This window comes from Astyanax mexicanus, chromosome 11 (assembly GCF_023375975.1).
Source record: "Astyanax mexicanus isolate ESR-SI-001 chromosome 11, AstMex3_surface, whole genome shotgun sequence".
NCBI classification, from domain to species: domain Eukaryota; kingdom Metazoa; phylum Chordata; class Actinopteri; order Characiformes; family Acestrorhamphidae; genus Astyanax; species Astyanax mexicanus.
In genome coordinates this window covers 10,639,550-10,660,555 of record NC_064418.1, presented here as the reverse complement: position 1 = coordinate 10,660,555, position 21,006 = coordinate 10,639,550, and the positions used below count along the sequence as shown (strand labels likewise).

Genomic DNA, 21,006 nt, shown 5'->3' with positions numbered 1-21,006 from the left:
GTATAAGGGGGGAGGAGTCTGGCTGGAGGTAGGAGATCAATGCTGTGCTGTGCTTTCATACACTGGATTTAAATGTCTTTCTGCGGCCTAGTGCTGAGCGAATGAGAGAAAGAGAGAGAGAGAGAGAGAGAGAGAGAGCGAGAGAGATCTTGGAATACTTATTAGAATGACTGTGATTACAGTACTGTAATTCTGTTCTCTTATAATCCTTTAATATTTTTAAAAAACACTGACTAATTCTTTAAAGGGTTAAATCCTCAATGTTTTACTGTATAATTTAATTTAGTTTTATTTTATTCTATAAATAATACGAAAAAAAAGGCAGAAGAAGACAAATCCTATGGAAATACATTATCTGAAGGAAGCACAGAATACTTGTGCAACTGAATGTGTGAAAACAAAGGATGAAAAAATTACAAATAGATAAGTGTAGGTCAGTATAGCTGTGGGTTACAACTTAGTTACTTGTCCTAAAGGAGTGTATGCTGCAGTTTGGTGGCTGACGGGCAAATAAAACGACAATGAATAGGAGTGAATGAAAGGAACAAGGGATGAAAAATGACAAATAGATGAGTGTGGGTCAGTATGGCTGTGGATTAGAACTTAAAAACCTGTCCTTAAGTAGTGTATGCAGATTGGTGGCTGTCAAGCAAATCAAATTCTTGACCTTGGCCTTAGACAACAATGAATAGAGGTGAATATGAGGAACGAGGGGGGATGAAAAAATAATGAATAGAAGAGTGTGGGTCAGTATGGCTGTGGATTAGAGCTTTGTTACTTGTTCAGAAGAAGTGTATGCAGTTTGGTGGCTGTCGGGCAAATGAAACTCTAGACATTAGCTATGAACGAAAGTGAATAGGAGTGAATGTGAAGAAAGAGGGATGAAAAAATGATGAGTGTGGGTCAGTATAGCTGTGGATTAGAATTTAAGAACCTGTCCTGAAGGAGTGTATGTAGTTGGGTGCTGAATGAACTTTAGGACTTTGCCATGGACAAAAGTGAAAAGGAGTCAATGTAAGGAATGAGGGATGAAAAAATTACAAATAGATGAGTGTGGATCAGTATGGCTGTGGATTAGAATTTAAGAACCTTTCCTGAAGGAGTGTATGCAGTTTGGTGGCTGTCAGGCAAATGAAATGACAATGAATAGGAGTGAATGAAAAGAACCATGGATGAAAAATGACAGACAGATGAGTGTGAGTCAGTATGGCTGTCTATTAAAACTTAGTTACTTGTCCTAAAGGAGTGTATGATGCAGTTTGGTTGCTGACGGGCAAATGAAATGAGAATAGAAAGAAGTGAAAGTGAAGAATAAGGGATGAAAAAACTACAAATAGATGAGTGTGGATCAGAATGGCTGTGGATTAGAACTTAAGAACCTGCCCTGAAGATTTATATGCAGTTTTGTGGCTGTCGGACAAATCAAATTCTAGACATTGACCATAGACGACAATGAATAGGGTTGAATATTGTCACTGTCCAATGAAAAAACACTCCAAAACAGTAACTTTACAGGAGAGAGAAAAAACCTTGTAAACTTTCAATGGAAGTCAATGTAAAAATATTTTATTTCAGGTCATTTTGAAGAGTTTCTATTGGTCCGTTCATTAAGAAATTTTGGCACAGTGTAAGGGACAGTTTGCCTGTTCAAATTAGGTAGTAAACTTAAGTGTTTTTCATAGGACAGCGACGATATGAGGAAAGAGGGGGGGATGAAAAAATTACAAATAGATGAGTGTGGGTCAGTTTGGGCATGAATTAGAGCTTTCTTACTTGTCCTGAAGGAGCGTATGCAGTTGGGTGGCGAATAAACGCTAGGTCTTGGCCATGGAAAAAAGTGAGAAGGAGTGAATATGAATGGGAAGCACTAGGGATGAAAAAAATACAAATAGATGAGTGTAGGTCAGTATGGCTGTGGATTAGAACTGTGTTACTTGTTCTGAAGGAGTGTATGCAGTTGGGTGGCTGTCGGGCAAATGAAACTCTAGAGACTGACAATGGACGACAATGAATAGGAGTGAATTGGAAGAACAAGTGATGAAAAAATGACAAATAGATGAGTGTAGATCAGTATGGCTTAAATTTAAGAACCTGTTCTGAAGGTGCGTATGCAGTTTGGTGGCCAATGAACTCCAGGGCTTGACCTTGGGCAAAAGTGAAAAAAAAAAAGACTTTAAAAAATAAACTATATACAACCAAATTCACGCAATCCATGGTACCTGCACATGTGACACCACAATCTCTATATTAAAGTTGATGGTGTGTCTGATTTAATGCTCTGTGAGTTTTCTGGCCTTTATCTATAAATCAGTGCCGCTCAGAACATTACATTTGCTCAGAGGCCCATCTGTCTCTGGATGATGGGACATAATAGACAGGGTTGTGACCCCATTAGAGGTGAAGGAAAAGTGGGCGGGCAGTACTCAGGTCAAGGTGAGGCTTATGGAGCTTTGGAGGACACTCTGTATCTTCAGCATTAAGAGTTTGAGCAGCATTACTGTTTTATGCAATTATTAAATGCTGTAGAACAAATTTAAAAATGCGTAATTTTGCCTGAACCTGTATGGTCTTTGCAGAATTGCAGAACAGTTGATTCTAAAGCAGGTAAACCCAAGAATAAAGGAAAATATGTAAATAAATAAACACACTGCTCCTTGTTCAGGATTGAACTCATGTTGTCAGTGATGTGGTCAAATACACTCCCGCCCCCACCCCGGCTAGTGAATTGGGACACGGCCGGGAAAAAAACACACTTATAAGGAGATAGGGAGCCCCAGAATGGGAAGAAACTAAAGTTGCGCCGAGCACGACAGAGAAACAGGGGAGGAATGTAAACAAAAGCTCAACAGAGAAGCATTTTACTTATTTAGCAGCAGTTTTAAAAAAAAGACGCAGTGGCCTCCAAAGCTCCATAAGTGTCCTCCAAAGCTTCATAAGCCTCACCTTGACCTGAGTACTGCCCGCCCACTTTTCCTTCACCTCTAATGGGGTCACAACCCTGCCTATTATGTCCCATCATTCAGAGACAGATGGGCCTCTGAGCAAATGTAATGTTCTGAGCAGCACTGATTTAGTGGCTGACTTCACATGTATCAGAGGAGGCATGTGCTAGTTTTCACCCTCCTGGTGTGTTGGGGCATCACTAATGATAGTTCTAATGAGTGGGTTGGGTAATTGGTCGTGTAAATTGGAAGAATGCCTTTAGTGTTCGCCTGTTTTCGTTTTTTCATTCGTTCTCAGGCTCCGTATCTCCTTATAAGGACGATTTTTCCTGGCCACGTCCCAGTTCACTAGCTGGGGCAGCGGTAGTGTATTGGGCCGCGACCCTGACAACACGGGTTTGATCCTGCGTGAGGAGCTGTGTGTTTATTTATTTATCTTTTTCTTCCTTTGTTCTTGGGTTTACCTTCTTTGAGATTAACTGTTCTGCGATTGGGCTGGGCTGGAGAGCTATTATTCTGTAGCACTCCATCCCATTACACTTTATTTTACCTGTGGCCCGCCACGTAAGGACTTGAAAAATATCTGATTTTCGACCCCTGCCATAGTATCTATATTATACTATACCATAGTATCTATACTATACTATACCATAGTATCTATACTATACTATATATAGTATCTATACTACCTGAGTGATGCATTACTTACATAACTGCCAGTGTTAAAGGCTATAAGAGCAAGTTACTGATTTCTCAGCTGCTGTATGGCTTTATGTTGACTGTATTTGACATTACTACTCAAACACTAATGCAAGACTGTTTCAGATTTGTTTCTTTTCCTCTCTCTCTCTCTCTCTCTCTCTCTCACAGTAGAGCGGTATATTTAGTCCTTGTTCAGCGCTGTGTATCGATCGGAAATGCCCCAAGTTAAACATTCACACTGCAGTATTGATTGTCAGCTCCTCCGGCCACTCAGTGTACGAACTGTCTGCAAATCACTCCTATAGACAGATACAGAGTTTAGATAGCACTGGGTGTGTGGTACACAGTTTATGTTAGTGTCTTTCTCTCTATGTGTGTGTGTGTGTGTGTGTGTGTGTGTGTGTGTGTGTGTGCAGACACATTGAAACTTCTGCAAGGTTCATAAGGACAGAATCGAGCCCAGCCAGTGAGCTGCTAACACTCGCTTGGATAAAGAAGACAAAGGATCAAAACCCCTCAGCTAAATCAAGCCATATCAAACTCAATCAAATTACAGAGCCTCATTGTGGAGAGATAAGAGAGAGAGAGAGAGAGAGAGACTCAAAGCATGATACATCACACACACAAGAGCAATCAAAGCATCTCACTAAAGGAGCACTTCATCCTCAACTATTTGTCAAAACGCACAGCTCTCAGCACACCCTGCACATCTTACACAACCAAAGAACAGACAGATTAAAGCATATATAACATAGAAAACCAAGCCTTTTTAAAAAAGTACCCCCTGCAATTAAGCACCAATAAACTGACAGTGCAGCCCTGGAGTAATGCAAGAGTTAATGCACTTTTTAAGTCACATTTAGCAACACAGTAAGAGGTAACTTGCTCTTACAGCACATAAATAATTGAAAAGTAAAAAAAAAATGCATTAAAGCAAAATCGGGATAAGATTTCTGTGGGTAAAAACCTTCCTTTATCAGTTTAGTATTTTCATTTCACAACTACAAACATATTTACAAATATGACACTATATCATTTCTATTCAAGGCCATTTCTAAGCATTTTGGGCCATATCAAGGTAAATGCATTCATATTTTACTGACTGCAGGAATGTATGTACTATATATAAGCAAAAATTCAAATATTGTAAATGAAGCTAAAGCAGAAAAAAAACAACCAACCAACAAATCAACCAAACAAACAAGCAAGAAAATAAGTAAGTAAGTATTGAAGTAAGTAAGCAATTGGTTTATTCACCCATTAATAAATGCTCAAAATGCAGCACTGTACCCTTAAAGGCTGAAACAAGAGGCTTATTATTCAAGGATTAATCATAGTGTTTATTATTCAGTAAGCAGTGTGAATTATTATGTAATTAGTATTACTGGTACAAACATATGTCTTTGCCACAGATGGAGCTCATGGGAAATATTAAATATGTGAGAAATGCAGCATATGGGCTCTTTAAGTTCTGATGAACAGTGATTGAAATCAATGCTGCTTAGATTAAATGATAAGGAAAGAAGAGTGACTGTGGTGAGCATTACACTGCAGTTTATTTTATAAGTGTGTGTGTGTGTGTGTGTGCATGTACCTTACAGTACTCAGACTGCAGTGTAAGCTCAGGGCATCCTGTGTGTGTGTGTGTGTGTGTGCGTGTGTGCATGTACCTTACAGTACTCAGACTGCAGTGTAAGTTCAGGGCATCCTGTGTGTGTGTATGTGTGTGTGTGTGTGTTTGTGTGTGAGTGTGATGTAGTTCCTATAGCAGCATCGACCATAGAAAGGATTACTTTTCAACAGGAGGTGCATAATAGAATTGTGTGTGTGTGTGTGTATGAGAGAGGTGTGTGTGTGTGTGTGAGAGAGAGAGAGATAGAGGGTGAGAGAGAGTGTGTGTGTGTTCCTGTACAAGTAATCGAAGTGTGTTCTTCCAAGTGTTTGCTTGAGTTTCTCTGTCTGTCTACATGTGTGTGTGTGTGTGTGTGTGTGTGTGTGTTTGTGAGGTAATAGAATTCTCCTCTGTGATGGGCAGTCACTTCCCATCAGTGCGCACCAGTGGAAAAAAGGGAGATAGAGAGAGAGAGAGAAAAAGAAGAGGAAGAGAGAGGGCGATGGGAAAGTGTTCAAACAAAAAAGATGAGCAAGAGACTTTAAGGGAGAGAGGACGAGAGAGAAAGAGAGAGAGAAGGAGAAAAAAAGGATGGCAGAGGGTGGATGTGGTGAAGCGAGGTGAGTTGGTAGACGAGTGCAGGTGAGAGAGATAAAGCCGCATTGGGCGGAGTTTGGAAAGCCTTTCTGCAACCTCTTGCCACACACACACACACACGCACACACACACAGAGACATACCTATGCCCATGTGTCCATATACTCTCTTTGATTCGGTGTGTGTGTGTGTGTGAGAGAGAGAGAGAGAGAGAGAGAGAGAGAGGGCAAGTGTGTGTGTGTGTGTGTGTTTGAGCTGCTTTTATTGTCAGGCGCAGCACGTACTGAGTTCACTGCAGCCCGTGTCTAGTTAATGTCAGAATGATGGGGCAACACACAGACACACACACACACACACACACACACACACACACACTGTGTGTACCATGACAGATATCATGCTGCTGCCACTGCTGCTACTGTGTCTGTGTGTGTTTGTGTGTGTGTGTGAGAGAGAGAGAGAGAAAGAGAGAGAGAGAAAGAGTGACACTGAATGAGGTTGAGGCTTAGCTCTGGTCTTTTCACTTACAATAATTCTTCCAGCTCATTTATCTGCACTCGTTTATTACCTTCTTCTGTCCATCTCTCACCTTTCATCCCTATTAGTCCCTATTTATGGCCTGTATCTTAAAAAAAGTGTTTAAGAGACAGTCTATGTAGATGCTGCTAAAGTTCATAGATGACAAGTATGTAAGTATGTATAGTAAACTAAAACAGGCAAAAACAGTTTGATTATATTTATTGATTATTTATTATTTATTACCCAACACACTTACCTGCACTACCCCTATCACTTAACAAAAAAATAACAGGCCACTTAAAACAAAATGACGAGTTTCTCCTGATTTTACCAAATTGAAAACACCTGGAATATAATCAAGAGAAAGATGGATGATCACAAGCCATCAAACCAAACTGAACTGCTTGGTTCATAAAGTTATCAAAAAGCAGTGTGTAAGACTGGTGGAGGAGAACGTGATGCCAAGATGAAAGAAAATAAGGGAAAATTATTAAAAACCAGGGTTATTCCACCAAATATCGATTTCTGAACTTTTAAAACTTTATAAATATGAACTTATTTGAGGTCTGAAAGCTCTGCATCTTTTTTGATATTTCATTTTTTTGCTATTTCTTTACACTGAACTGGGTTTGTTCGAACTTTATAACCTAGACTAATGTGCATTGCTGAGATACAATATGCAGAGGTCATTTACTGTACATGCCCTGCCTGTTAATTGTTTAATAGAGGGTTATGATGTCATGGAAGAGAAATAAGGTCACTGTTAATAATAACAACAAAGCAGAAGGGTCAGCTGGTTCTGTGTGTGTGTGTGTGTGTGTGAGTGTGTGTGTGTGTGTGTCTGTGCTAGGTCTGTTAGTAGCATTTCAGGCATCATTTGTATGTATTTTTCTTCTCTTTCTCTCTCGAGTGCTTTCCTGCATTATTCCCAGCAGTGTTTCAGCCTTGGCTTCTTCAAAAGAACTTCACAGAGAGCCTCTTTCTCTTTCTCTCTCTCTCTTACTCTTGCTCTCTCTCTCTCTCTCTTTCTCTCTTTGTGTGCAGGAGAGAAGTGCAGCATGCTATTGTAAAGGCAAGGACGTCATTGCATCATAGAGAGACAACGAGAGAGAGGCAATAAGCAAGAGCGGTCAGTTCAGAAAGTCTTTTGAAGGAATCAAATCCTTTTATATTCAAAAACTGCTCCCTGCACGCCAGCCTGAACACCAGTATGGTTGTGGTGGAAAGCAACCAATGACCACCAGACATAGGTCTGGTGGTGTAAAGTGCTGCCACTATGATCAGGAGATCGTTGGTTCGAATCCCGGTCATGCAGCTTGCCATCAGCACCCGGAGGCCTGAGAGAGAACAATTGGCCTTGCTCTTTCCGAGTGGGTAGATGGTGCTCTTTTTTCCCTCATCACTCCAAAGGGTGATGTTGATCAGCACAAGGCGTCTGTGAGCCAATGTATCAGAACCGAGTCGCTGTGCTTTCCTTCTAGCACACTGTGATGCTACTCGACACACGGAAAAAAAATATGACTAAAATTTACTTTAAAAAACTTTCTGCATTTGTTTTTTTTAAGTAAATTTAATTTCAGATCAATTTCAGTAACTTCAACTCGGTTTCAAGACTTAAATTTTACATAGAGTAAATAAGTGAACTGAACTTCAGTCAATCCTTTCTTTTAGTAAACTTTACTTCATTTATTTTGGCTGCATCTATCCTTTCTTTTATTAACCTTAACTTAATTTCTGCATACAATATTACCTCATTACAATAACTTAATTTATTCATAATTACTTAAATAATTTATGATACATAATATATGATAATTCCTAAAATATTAATATTTTAGTTAAAACACAAATTACACTGTCTCAACACATGGATGGCATGTAATACATAAAAAAAAAAAATCTCATATGTCTTATGGCCTCATAAGTGGACACCAGGCCCTTATATGGCAAAATTTAGTGTTGTGGTCTACACAACCCAAAATGTGATGTCCACACATGTGGACACCAGGTCCTAGCAGGTTAAACTAACGTAATATGAATACTATACCTTATGGCTGTGACAGTGCATGATATATCTAATCCAATTGGGTTAGATGAACTCACGTTTTGAGTCATATTTGGAGGATAACGCTCTTCATTAGAAGGGAATTCTTCCATGTGAGGCTTATTCCAGTGCATAGAGCATCAGTTGGACCTCAAGTCTGAAGATGATCCACACAGAGAACAGCGAGCTGAGGGATTACCCAGACTCAGTTATGCACTCAGATTATTTTCCTTCGTAACAGCAAGATTCTGTTGGCCGTGCGCCAAAAAATAAAGAGAATAAAACACAGAGTTTGGCTGCGCATCCGTTCAGCAGCTGCTTTTCTACCGGCAGTCATGCTCTCTGCCGGCGTTCCTCTTTCAGCTGATACTTCTTCTGTTTAGCTGAGGATGAACCTGGAGCTCGGAGCCCCGCGTCTGAGCTGATCTGGCTCTTAAAACATTCCTGTGTAATCCTAGAACTAATCAGCTTATTTTCCAAAAAGTACCTCTAATCTGCTTACATTTCTATAACTGCTCCGGATTACTGTTACCTTTTCTCTGGATTTTAAAGGGTCCATATCCTGTATATCCCCATTTTACTCACGCTTTAGAAATACAAGCGGTTCTTAACCTGTGTAGCATTTTATACATTGCATAAAATGTCACACATTTACAAGCCAGCTATGTAACATGTCAGGGAATATCCGTGTAAAAATTGATCGTAAAATCTTACCTCAGACTTAGGTCATCTGTATATGTTGTGAGGTGCTATCTTGTGAGTAGTCCTGTCACACAATCACATTATTAGCTTTATTATACACACATGACCTCAATCATTTTACCATTTTGCCAACCTTAACATTAGGATGACTTCAGCACTAATGTAAATTCCCAGAATGTATCTGCCTGTGTCACGTGTCTGGACTCGTCTGGACCAATCACAGAGCGCTTTCACGTCCAATACAAATTCTGTAGTCCAGAACTTGCTCTTCATGATTTCAGCGAATGGACAAACTCTGCTTTTCCCTACTACAATTCCTAGAATGCATCTGCATCTGCGTATCTGTTCGGGCTCAGCCAATCATAGTCGCACTATGGGTAATTAGCATAACAATAGGGGGAAAAGTACTTTGCGGGGGAATTGAGCTGCTATATCTAACTGACAGTAGTAAACATGTGTAATAACATAAACTGTACCACTGTCTGTAACAATGTGTATTTTGCTAGTATTTACACTGTTATTACTTAGATGGTAAATGTGTAACTACACAGTTATTGAAGTAGTTATATTTTTGTGATCCAGTTTCTGAATATTATTTTAGTTGTCACGACCTCGCTCTGTTCCCCTATGTTTCAGCGTTTCCTAGTGTGTTTCCCCAGTATTTTTCCATTACGTGTTTGTAATTTGTAGCTCCGCCCCTTCCCGAGGTGTTCATTGTTTCATGTTAGTATAAATAGTACCTGTTAGTCTATGTTTGCTGTCGGTCTTTGCACCAACTCTCGTTGTCTGTCTAGCCACGTTAGCTCTTGTGATATCCACGGTTTTCTTTACGTTCTGTTTATTTCTTGTTTATTTCTGTTCCTAGTTTTTCCTCGTATTTATCCTTGTATATATCTCCAGTCCTATTATCTGTCTAGTTTAGCTTTTTGTTATTTTTCTGTTTGTTTATGTATTTATATTTTCCTCGTTTTCTTCATATTTGTTTATTTGTTTACCTGTTATTTAATAAATTCGTTGGTCTTACCCGCTTTTACGTTTGCCTCCCATCTGCTCCCTTTCGTTACATTAGTTTAATTTTTGAAAGTTATTTAGTGGTGCAATTTTTTTTTCAAATGCCAATAAAATCATTTATAGCAATTTATTGTCCAGAAAATGTTTGGTGAGGAGCCTAGCTGTGAGTAAGATTTAACACTGCTCAGTGTGCTTTTGGAAAGTCGATGAGAATTACCGGATTTAAGATAAATCTATTTTCTGACAGTTGGAATTTCATGATGGGTGGACCAATGGAAATGCTTTAAAATGGCTAGCTATAACAATCTTTTTACATTAAACCTTCTACATGGACAGTTCTAGCCAGACGCTGATGGTCATGAACTATCACCACCTGCACTGTCCATTTTAAATGGAACACCACTTTCAGACCTCTTTTAAATGAAAAAATGGCACGTTAAAAAAGGCTAGACAGCCCAGACAAATGCCTAACAATAACCTGAAGGGTTAAATTGCAGTGCAAGAAAAACCTGGATTATCAGCCCTTTAAATACAAAATATCCATTTCATATTTGGACACAGTGTAACTCTCTCAGCTGTGTAAATCTCTGGGACTACAGCTGTAGCTTAGTGATGAATGTATGTCTGCAGATGCAGTAAACAAGAACAAGCTCCCAGAACAAACACAGGTGTGAACAGAGGGAAGGGCAGACTGGAGTCTTAAAAGAGGTGGAGAGATACGGAGAGGGACAGACCGTGATGATCAGCTGCATTCACACGGCTGTTCTTCAGCTCAAGAGCATCACTCACGCTCTGATAGACGTATTCAGTTCAACTCAACTCAATTCAGTTCAGTTCAATCGTCTCGTCTGAATAGCACTTATTCTCAATGACCCTATTGTCCTAAAGCAGCTTCAGTCCAGAACATCGAGTGCAGACCCTTAATCAGCGTAACCAATGGCGACAGACGAGGTCCACTCAAACCCTCCTCTAAGCATTTATTTTCCTAAAAAAGTTTTGTATTGAAATAAAAAAGTTTTGGGAGGAGGAACAATCCTGAAGCCCCACCTCTCAATCAAACATCATATAAATTTGATATACTGAAAATCATTTATGCTTGGGGCTCTCGTACACAATCCCATTGGCTGGAGGTTCTTGCTGTTCTTGACTCACAGTTAGCCAAGTGGTCACTGATTTGCCACAGAGCTATGATTTTTGTTGCCAATGTACAATAAAGCAATTATGAACTTGTATAGTGTAGTTTTAGGGGTCTCAAAATGAGGTGTGTTCTTGTCAGTTTCTGGCGTATTGCTATCTTGGTAATGGAAAACACAGGTGCGTCACTGACTGAATTCAACCTAGACAAACGTCAACAGTCAGACATCAGTTCTTCACTGCTGTCTTGGAAGTGAATCGTCAATTCAGGTAGCTGCGCCATTGATATAGCGATCCGCCAATGTCAGAGTGCACCTGGCTCTTAAAAGGAATGGCAAGTGGCATGCCAGTTGGTTTTAAATAAAATAGGGCTCATAATCTGCCTATTTACCTATCGGTTACCCATCAGAAATGCAGAATCCCCAAGCATACAATGTATCCATTTGGCTGCTGGTGTCTATATGCTCATAGAACAGCAGTACAGCAGCATAAGGGATGTTTTAAAAGTACTCTTCATGCAGAAGAGTTTGTGCAATTACACATTCTTACCAGAGACACCCCAAAAAATACTTACAGACATCCTAAAAAAATTTATAGACTGTTGCTTTAATAAGCAGTGAGTGAGAGAGATAGATAAAGAGAAAAGGATTGAAAGAGATAAATAGAAAGATGGAGGCAGACTATGGTCTTGTGTCCTGTTTTATAAACGTTGGTTTATGTTGGTGGTGTCTCAGCCTGACCGCAGGCTTTTGTTTGGTGGAGGGGTCTGATTGTGGCTGAAGCTGATTGGTGCTAATGAGAGGGATGGAGAGAGCGTGGGAGAGAAGAATAGGAGGAGAGAGGGAGTGAGAGAAGGAGAGGAAGGAGATGGATGGTGTTCGTGGGTCATTCTAAAGAAATGATTGCAATTAAGAGGTGGCACTCGAGAGGCAAGCTGTGAAGTGAGTGAGGAGCATGCACACACACACACACACACACACACACACACACACACACAGTTCATTGTGGGGGGGCCTTATACCCCCTATATACCCCTGTCTATGAACATTTGGACATATAGTGTGTAGATCTCATATGATCCCACATGTATTATACATGCCTTTAAACATATAGAAAAAAATATATACTTATACCTAAATACACACATCACACTGTCACACACACAAACACACACACACACACACACACACACACTTGTCCTCAATCAATACTCCCCAAGAGTTGAGACCTCCCCTCCCTGATTGCCTTTTCAGATGTGTGTGATAAAGAGAGGGATGGATGGATGGATAAATGGAATGGAATGGACGAAGGAAAGAGAGGATGGACAGATGTGAGCAGAGTGACAGAGAGGAGAAGTGGAAAGAGGAAAATTTATTAATTCTCTGACCTCAGCACTTTCTCTCTCTACCTCTCCGCTTAACCTTCAGTCTCATACACTGATCCCCACACACACACTTTATCCAGCTAATGATTCCACAACATTAGAACAAGGGAGGAGAGAGAGAGAGAGTCTGAGGGAAAGAGAGAGTCTGAGAGAGAGAGAGAGAGTCAGAGAGAGAGAGAGAGAGAGAGATAGGGAAACAAACAGAAGCAAACTTTTGATAGAATTAGGAAAGAGTATAGAGAGAGAATATGAGAGGAAGAAATATGAGGAATTAATAAAAAAAAAAGGTGTAGAGAGTGAGACAGACAAAGACAGACAGTGATAAATATAAAAGCAAGAGTGAAAGAGTGATAAGAATACAAAGAAAAGAAGGAGAGAGAAAGAGTGAGAGAAATAGGGATATAAACAGAAGCAAGAGTGTGATAGGTATAGGTAAGGTACGAGTGAGAGAGAGAAGAGAAATAGAGGAGAGAGATGAGAGAAAATAAATAGGGAGAAAAAGAGAAGAGGGAGAAATATGATGAGTTAATAAAAAAGAGGTAGAGAGAGTGAGACAGGCGAAGAAAGACAGTAGAAGCATAGTGAGAGTAGTAGAGTGAGAGATTGATAGGGAAGGTAAGAGTGAAAGAGAAAAGAGAAATAAAGGAGAGGGAAAAGACAGAGAAAAGAAAGACAGAGAAAAAGAAGAGGCAGAAAGATGAGGGATTAATAGAAAAAGACAGATAGAGAGAGAGAGTGTGAGACAGACAGAGAGAGATAAAGATACAAATAGAAGCAAGAGTGTGAGAGTGATCGGGATAAAAAGAGAAGAGGGGAGAGGAAGAGTAAGAGAGAGAGAGAGAAACAGAGAGAGATAGGGATACAAACAGAAGCAAGCATGTGATCGGTATAGGGGAGGTAAGAGTGAGAGAGAGAAGTGCGATAGAGGAGAGAAAAGAAACAGGAAGAAAAAGAGCACAGGGATTTACAAAAAATAGGTAGAGAGAGAGTGAGACAGACCGAGAGAGATATGGACACAAATAGAAGCAAGGGTGTGCGAGTGATCGGGATAAAAAGAAAAGAGGGGGAGAGAAAGAGAGCAAAATCAATAAAGAAGAGAAGAAGAGAGGGAAAAGAAAAGCGAAACAGAGAAGAGACAAAAAGAGAAATGACTGAGAAAAGGAAAGGTAAAGATAAAAATAGAAGAGCGATACAGATAAGAGGGAGAGATAAAACAGACATGAGGATCCAAATAGAAGAAAATAGAGCATGGGAATGAGAGAAAGATTAATAAAGAAGAGGAGGAGAGAGGGAAGAAAAAAGAAGAGAGGAAAAGACGATCAAATGTGAATAATTATTGCACGTTATATATTTTATATGTTTAATAAATGTTGTCTAATTGTATTGTATTATTAGTTAATGATTATTAATATTATTCAAAACCAATTCCAATAAATCCAAACTGAACTGAACTGAATTGAACTGAATTGGGAGATGATATAAATAAAGAACAACTGTATAAAAAGAGAAGAGAGGGAGAAGATAAAAAAAATAAAGAGAGAGAGAAAGAGAAAGAGAGTGAGGAATAAGAAAAGAAGAAAGTGAAAGACATATAGTGTATATAAAACAGAGAGAGCAGAGAGAGAATACAGACAATGAGTTTTTTTTTTCTCCTGTCTCATGGGCATGTCCAGACTGGTTCATCCATTTCTGTGAACTAGAATTCAGCTTAACTTTGAATGGAATCTGATGTGTGTGTGTGTTTGTGTGCGTGTGTGTGTGTGTAGATGGATGCCACAGTGCTTGAGGGAGTGAGGGAGCGAGTGTGTCATAAGCTCTAGTCTGTAGTGGTGAACACAGCTCGGCCACTTGAGAGCAGGGCTCTGAACCAGTTCAACAAACCAAACTGGAATTAAATGCAGCCGCATTATTAAATCCACCATTATTTTCAAAATTATTTGCCTTATTCGGTGTTGGGTATGAACACATTCATAGTCACATTGATATTATGCTAGAATCTGTCAGTAAATCTATAGGTGAGCCATCAACCATGGACCGTGCAGCTTGATTTAGGACGTGTCAGTGTGTCCTTGCTATCATAACAACAGGAAAAGTACACCTTGCTGCATGTGTGTGTGTGTGTATCAAGTGGTGTGTTGAGTGGCTTCACTGCTCCTTACAACCTGACTGGTAGAATTCATACATAAGGTGCACCAGATTATAAAGTGCACTGGCGATTTTGGGGGAAAATAAAGGATTAGTGCAATTTTTTTTAATGTTCGTTATGACCATAAAACATTGAAACTATACATTAAACTATGGTAATATAGTGTTTTTTTGTCATTTGTCGCCAAGGAAAATACTTTTCCTAACTTTTGGGTTTCTTTGTTTGCTTGTGACACTGCCACATCTTGCCAGTGATTCTCGTAGCCCTCTGTTTTGAGTGTGCCTCTGAAAAATCTTCATTTGAAGGGTCATGTAACTGTAAAATCCCCCACCCACACACACACAAGAATCGACACTGTACCCGTAGACATGCACACGCAAAACAGAGGGCCAAAAAGATCAGTGTTTTTTATTGTGCAAAATTGATCACCCAGTATTGCATTGTTTGGGACCATCTGGGACTCCAGCTGCAGCAACCCATGATTGTAAAGGATCTACAGTGCCTTGCAAAAGTAATTGACGCCCTTGAACTTTTCAACCCTTTGCCACATATCAGGCCTTAAACAAAAAGATATGAAATTGTATTTTTTTCGTGAAGAATCAACAACAAGTGAGTGGAATGAAATTTATTGGATGTTTTAAACTTTTTTTTAGAACTTAAAAAACTGAAAAGTGGGGCGTGCAATATTATTCGGCCCCCTTGTGTTAATGCTTTGTAGCCGCATCTTCTGCGAAGCCGCATCTTCTGCGAAGCCGCATCTTCTGCGAAGCCGCATCGGTAACGCTTTCTTTTACAGTACCCTAAGTTCTAGGTATTAACCAGGTAATAGTGAGGTACAAACTCGGAAGTACTAAGGAATTATTTTGGGTAACGAGATGGTAAGTACCAGGAAAGTCTTGCCTAATTACACTGAAATGTCTAGGTATTAACCAGGTAATAGTGAGGTACAAACTCGGATGTACTAAGTAATTATTTTGGGTAACAAGATGGTAAGTACCAGGAAAGTCTTGCCTAATTACACTGAAATGGAACTAGGTAATAAACAGGTACATGGGTGGTACAAAGTCCAAAGTACTAGGTAATTATGTTGGTTAACAAGATGGTAAGAACCAGACAGTTCAATTTAATTACACTGAAATATCTCACAGGTTCTAGGTAATAACCAGGTAAGTGTGAGGTACTAACCCCAGTAACATGATGATAAGTACCAATATAGTCTCCTTACCCTGATATACCTCACAGGTTCTAGCTAATAACCAGGTAAGTGTGAGGTACTAACCCCAGTAACATGATGATAAGTACCAATACAGTCTCCTTACCCTGAAATATCTCGCAGGTTCTAGGTAATAACCAGGTAAGTGTGAGGTACTAACCCCAGTAACATGATGATAAGTACCAATACTGTTCATTTTAATCAGTCTCTATTTATTTGACTGAGAAATCCCTAAAAATGAATTTAAGGTTTATAGAGTGGAATTCTTCATTAGGAAGACAGCACAGGAATGGAATACTTGGCCATATGATAAAGACATTAGAGCATGTTACAAGGTTTACACAGTGTTTTATATGGTACTTACAGAAAGTTGTGTCACATTTAAGTAGTTATTATATATATTTTAATATATATATAATATATAATATAATATATATATATATATATATATATATAACTACTATTATAACTAATAACTACTTAAATGTGACACAACTTTCTGTAAGTACCATGTAATATATATTCTTTTGGGTTTCTGAATGGGTTTTTGTATGTGAAACGTGAAACATCCAGTCCTGTAGGGGGAGCAGTGCCAGGGGGCGGGCGCTAGGCTGTGGCTTAGGTGAGCAACAGGAGATGGGTCTCAGATTCAGCTGAGAACTGGGAACACCGTGTCTTCTCTGTATCCAGGTGGGGAAATATGTGGAACTGTGCAAGTATAAATGTTTCCAAAGCACTATAAGAGGGATATTTGAGTGTATATGTTCGTTAAAAGGTTTTGCTGTGTAATATGAGCCGCTATGGTCTTGTGTGTTGGTGGACGCTCAGCATCGGGGAGCATTCACTCCCGCGGCCCGCGAGCCGCGCGCCTGGCCGGCGCTCTTGCCTCTGCCACTAGCATTAGCCACTGCCCCCGCTAACCGCGCTCCTTACCGGCTCCCCGCTGTTATTCCTCTCGCTCTTTCGGTCGCTAACTTCGCTCTATAAGCTCTATAACCGTGTTTAAGCCTGTAATTATCTCTCGTGTGTTCGCGCTCTAGTTTTAGCTATTTTCGCTCGGTAATTGTGCCCGTGTGTCGCTGTTTCTCAAAGTAGCTCGGGCTAATTTCGCGCCTTCATTCCTATTGTTTCTCTATACATTTACGCTAGCATTAGCAGTCGCTGTTAGTTAAATACATGTTTATTAAAAGTCAAGTCAATTTTATTCTCTTTTTAAGAGCCAGTTTGGCCTTGTTAAAGTAAATATAGAGCCTCTGCCAACCACAATAATGAGTTATTACAGCTAGATAAGCTACAGTTTAAGGTTTCTCTAAGTAATCATGTTTTTATACACTTTGTTCAAGTTTTATACTTTGGTCAATTCTATACACTCTATGCAGATACAAATATTAGAAACTCTGCTTAAAATGAGATTTAAAAGCACTAAGATGTAGTTAGTGTGCTCAGTAAAAGTTAAAGGTGTTTTTGGTAATGTAGTGTGTTAATATGAAAGAAGTTTGAGTATTGGTATATGTATGCATATGTAAATGTGTTAATATAGAGTAGTATTTTTATATTCATATATATATATATATATATTTTTTTTTGTGTGTGTGTAGAAACAGTATTAAGAGGGTTTGCTGATTAAAAAGTAAAGGTAATATGTACTGTGATATACAGAGTTTTGTTAACTGAAAAAAAGTACAAAAAAAAGGATTCTCTGTGAATGTATGTAAAATGCAGATGAGATGCAATGTGTATGTGAAACTGCAAAAGAAAGAGAAAAGAGACCAAAGTAAAAGTGGTTTAGTTTGTGTATGTTGTTAAATAAAGAGATTAAGCTGAGAGCTCACTGGAAACACCGTCTCACTGTGTCTTCTCTGTATCCTGTATTCAGCTGATCTAGGCCCTGCTCACCCGGGGTCGCAAACTGTTATAGCCTAACCCACGCCTGGGGAGTGTAACAGTTAGTGTTTTTACATGGTACTTACAGTAGGATGTTCTACAGAGGGTTATTTGTTGAACTACACGGTAAGAACTGAGTAAAACCAGAGAAATAAGCTCTGCTTTCTTCTACAGTCCTTTTACTCCTTTATTAAGCAGAAAGTTCTGTTAGTTACACAGTGTTTTATATGGTACTTACAGTAGGATGTTCTACAGAGGGTTATTTGTTGAACTACATGGTAAGAACTGAGTAAAACCAGAAAAATAAGCTCTGCTTTCTTTTACAGTCCTTTTACTCCTTTATTAAGCAGAAAGTTCTGTTAGTTACACAGTGTTTTACATGGTACTTACAGTAGGATGTTCTACAGAGGGTTATTTGTTGAACTACATGGTAAGAACTGAGTAAAACCAGAGAAATAAGCTCTGCTTTCTTTTACAGTCCTTTTACTCCTTTATTAAGCAGAAAGTTCTGTTAGTTACACAGTGTTTTACATGGTACTTACAGTAGGATGTTCTACAGAGGGTTATTTGTTGAACTACATGGTAAGAACTGAGTAAAACCAGAGAAATAAGCTCTGCTTTCTTTTACAGTCCTTTTACTCCTTTATTAAGCAGAAAGTTCTGTTAGTTACACAGTGTTTTACATGGTACTTACAGTAGGATGTTCTACAGAGGGTTATTTGTTGAACTACACGGTAAGAACTGAGTAAAACCAGAGAAATAAGCTCTGCTTTCTTTTACAGTCCTTTTACTCCTTTATTAAGCAGAAAGTTCTGTTAGTTACACAGTGTTTTATATGGTACTTACAGTAGGATGTTCTACAGAGGGTTATTTGTTGAACTAAATGGTAAGAACTCAGTAAAGAGAAATAAGCTATTTCTTCTCTGTTATCAGGTATTGACCTTTTATTTTTAAATCAAATAAATAGAGACTGATTAAAATGAACAGTATTGGTACTTATCATCATGTTACTGGGGTTAGTACCTCACACTTACCTGGTTATTACCTAGAACCTGCGAGATATTTCAGGGTAAGGAAACTGTATTGGTACTTATCATCATGTTACTGGGGTTAGTACCTCACACTTACCTGGTTATTACCTAGAACCTGTGAGACATTTCAGTGTAATTAAATTGAACTGTCCTTGTTCTTACCATCTTGTTAACCAACATAATTACCTAGTACTTTAGAGTTTGTACCTGTTTATTACCTAGTTCCATTTCAGTGTAATTAGGCAAGACTGTCCTGGTGCTTACCATCTTGTTACCCAAAATAATTACTTAGTACTTCCGAGTTTGTACCTCACTATTACCTGGTTAATACCTAGACATTTCAGTGTAATTAGGCAAGACTTTCGTGGTACTTACCATCTCGTTACCCAAAATAATTACTTAGTACTTCCGAGTTTGTACCTCAGTATTACCTGGTTAATACCTAGATATTTCAGAGTAATTAGGCAAGACTTTCCTGGTACTTACCATCTTGTTACCAAAAATAATTACTTAGTACTTCAGAGTTTGTACCTCACTATTACCTGGTTAATACCTAGAACTTAGGGTACTGTAAAAGAAAGCGTTACCGCCGCATCTGCTGCGATTTTGCTGCGATTACAGCTGCAGGTCGCTTCATATCTTTAAGTTTGAAGCGTAAAATGTGGGAAAGGGTTAAAAAGTTCAAGGGGGGTATTTCTATCATAATCAAGGTTCTTTATGGAGCCATGCATGGTTCTACTGTAACATTCCTCAAAGTTAAACTATTTAAAGCTCCTTAAATGTTAATACAGTAGATGTACAGTTCTGATGTTTTTGGTTGTGGGTGGGTACAGTATTTTTAGTGTTTTATATATATATATATATATATATATATATATATATATATATATATATATATATATATATATAGTGGCTTTGGCTGTGGCTCATCCACCAATCACATTACAGGACTCGACTCATCCATTCTGTAATAGTAGTCTGATCTCAGCCGAGTAGGTAGCTGTGATATAATGCATTTTGATCGAGATTAGAAATCTTTTTTATATCTCTCTCTATCTCTCTTTCTCTATTTCTATTTTTCTATCTCTCTCTCTATCCCTCTCTCTCTCTGGACGCTTGGCATTTGTCAGAGAGTGAATGAGTCACATTTCCAAGGCTTCACTGCCATAATCTCCTCATAGCCTTACATAAGCCAGAGCACATTTAGAACGCAGGTCAGGATGTGTGTGTGTATTTGTGTGTGTGTGTGTATTTGTGTGTGTGTGTGTTTGTGTGTGTGCGTTTGTGTATCTTGAGGTTAAATCTGGCTTTTCATCCCATCTACAGAAACACATCAGCTCTCAAATGACTAGCTCATATTGAGAGGAGTGTTACTGTACACCCACAAACACACACACACACACACACACATAAACACTCATACACACTCCCAGGTCTCTTCTGAAGCTGTTTATGGAGCTCAGTGTGTGAGAGGTGTGTGTGTGTGTGAGAGGGGAGTGTGTAGCTGGGAGATATCAGCACTGATGGTTCCAGAATGCCTGTGATTCTGGTATTGAGCTCTGGCTGTGTATAAGACTCTTATGATCCACTTTCTTATTTAGCAGCACATTTTCACATGGATATACACACACACACACACACACACACACACACCACATACAGGCATAGACACACACATGTGCACATGTTCTGCTCTATGCCAGTGCACTGCATATAATGCCTCCTGGGAAAACTTGAAGAGGCAGCCTGAATTCATATTGAAGGGTCTATAGATACTGTAGAGCCAACATATACAGCCATGACTGAAAGTGAAATTCCTATAATATCCTTGAAATGGTATAGTAAAAGTATTTCTACCAGAAACTTATTGTAATCAAAGCTTTTTTTGTTATGCACATGTATTATTTCCTTGGTATGTATTGGAACAACCCAAAAAAACAAGGACATAAAGCCAAAATGTAAATGATTTAATTCTCAACTTATCCTCAACAATATTTGTTTGCTCACCCTTTGGAACAAAATAATAATGAAATCAATCGCTTCCCATAACCATCAACAAGCTCCTCACACCTCTCAACTGGAATTT

At 39.0% G+C, this 21,006-nt stretch overlaps 1 protein-coding gene across 10 annotated transcripts in view; it reads left to right on the top strand.

Annotated features, from left to right (window-relative positions):
* The window catches only part of stxbp5l (syntaxin binding protein 5L), a 221,828-nt gene that overhangs the window by 36,472 nt on the left and 164,350 nt on the right, over positions 1-21,006 (top strand). The gene's annotated exons all lie outside the window — the stretch shown is intronic.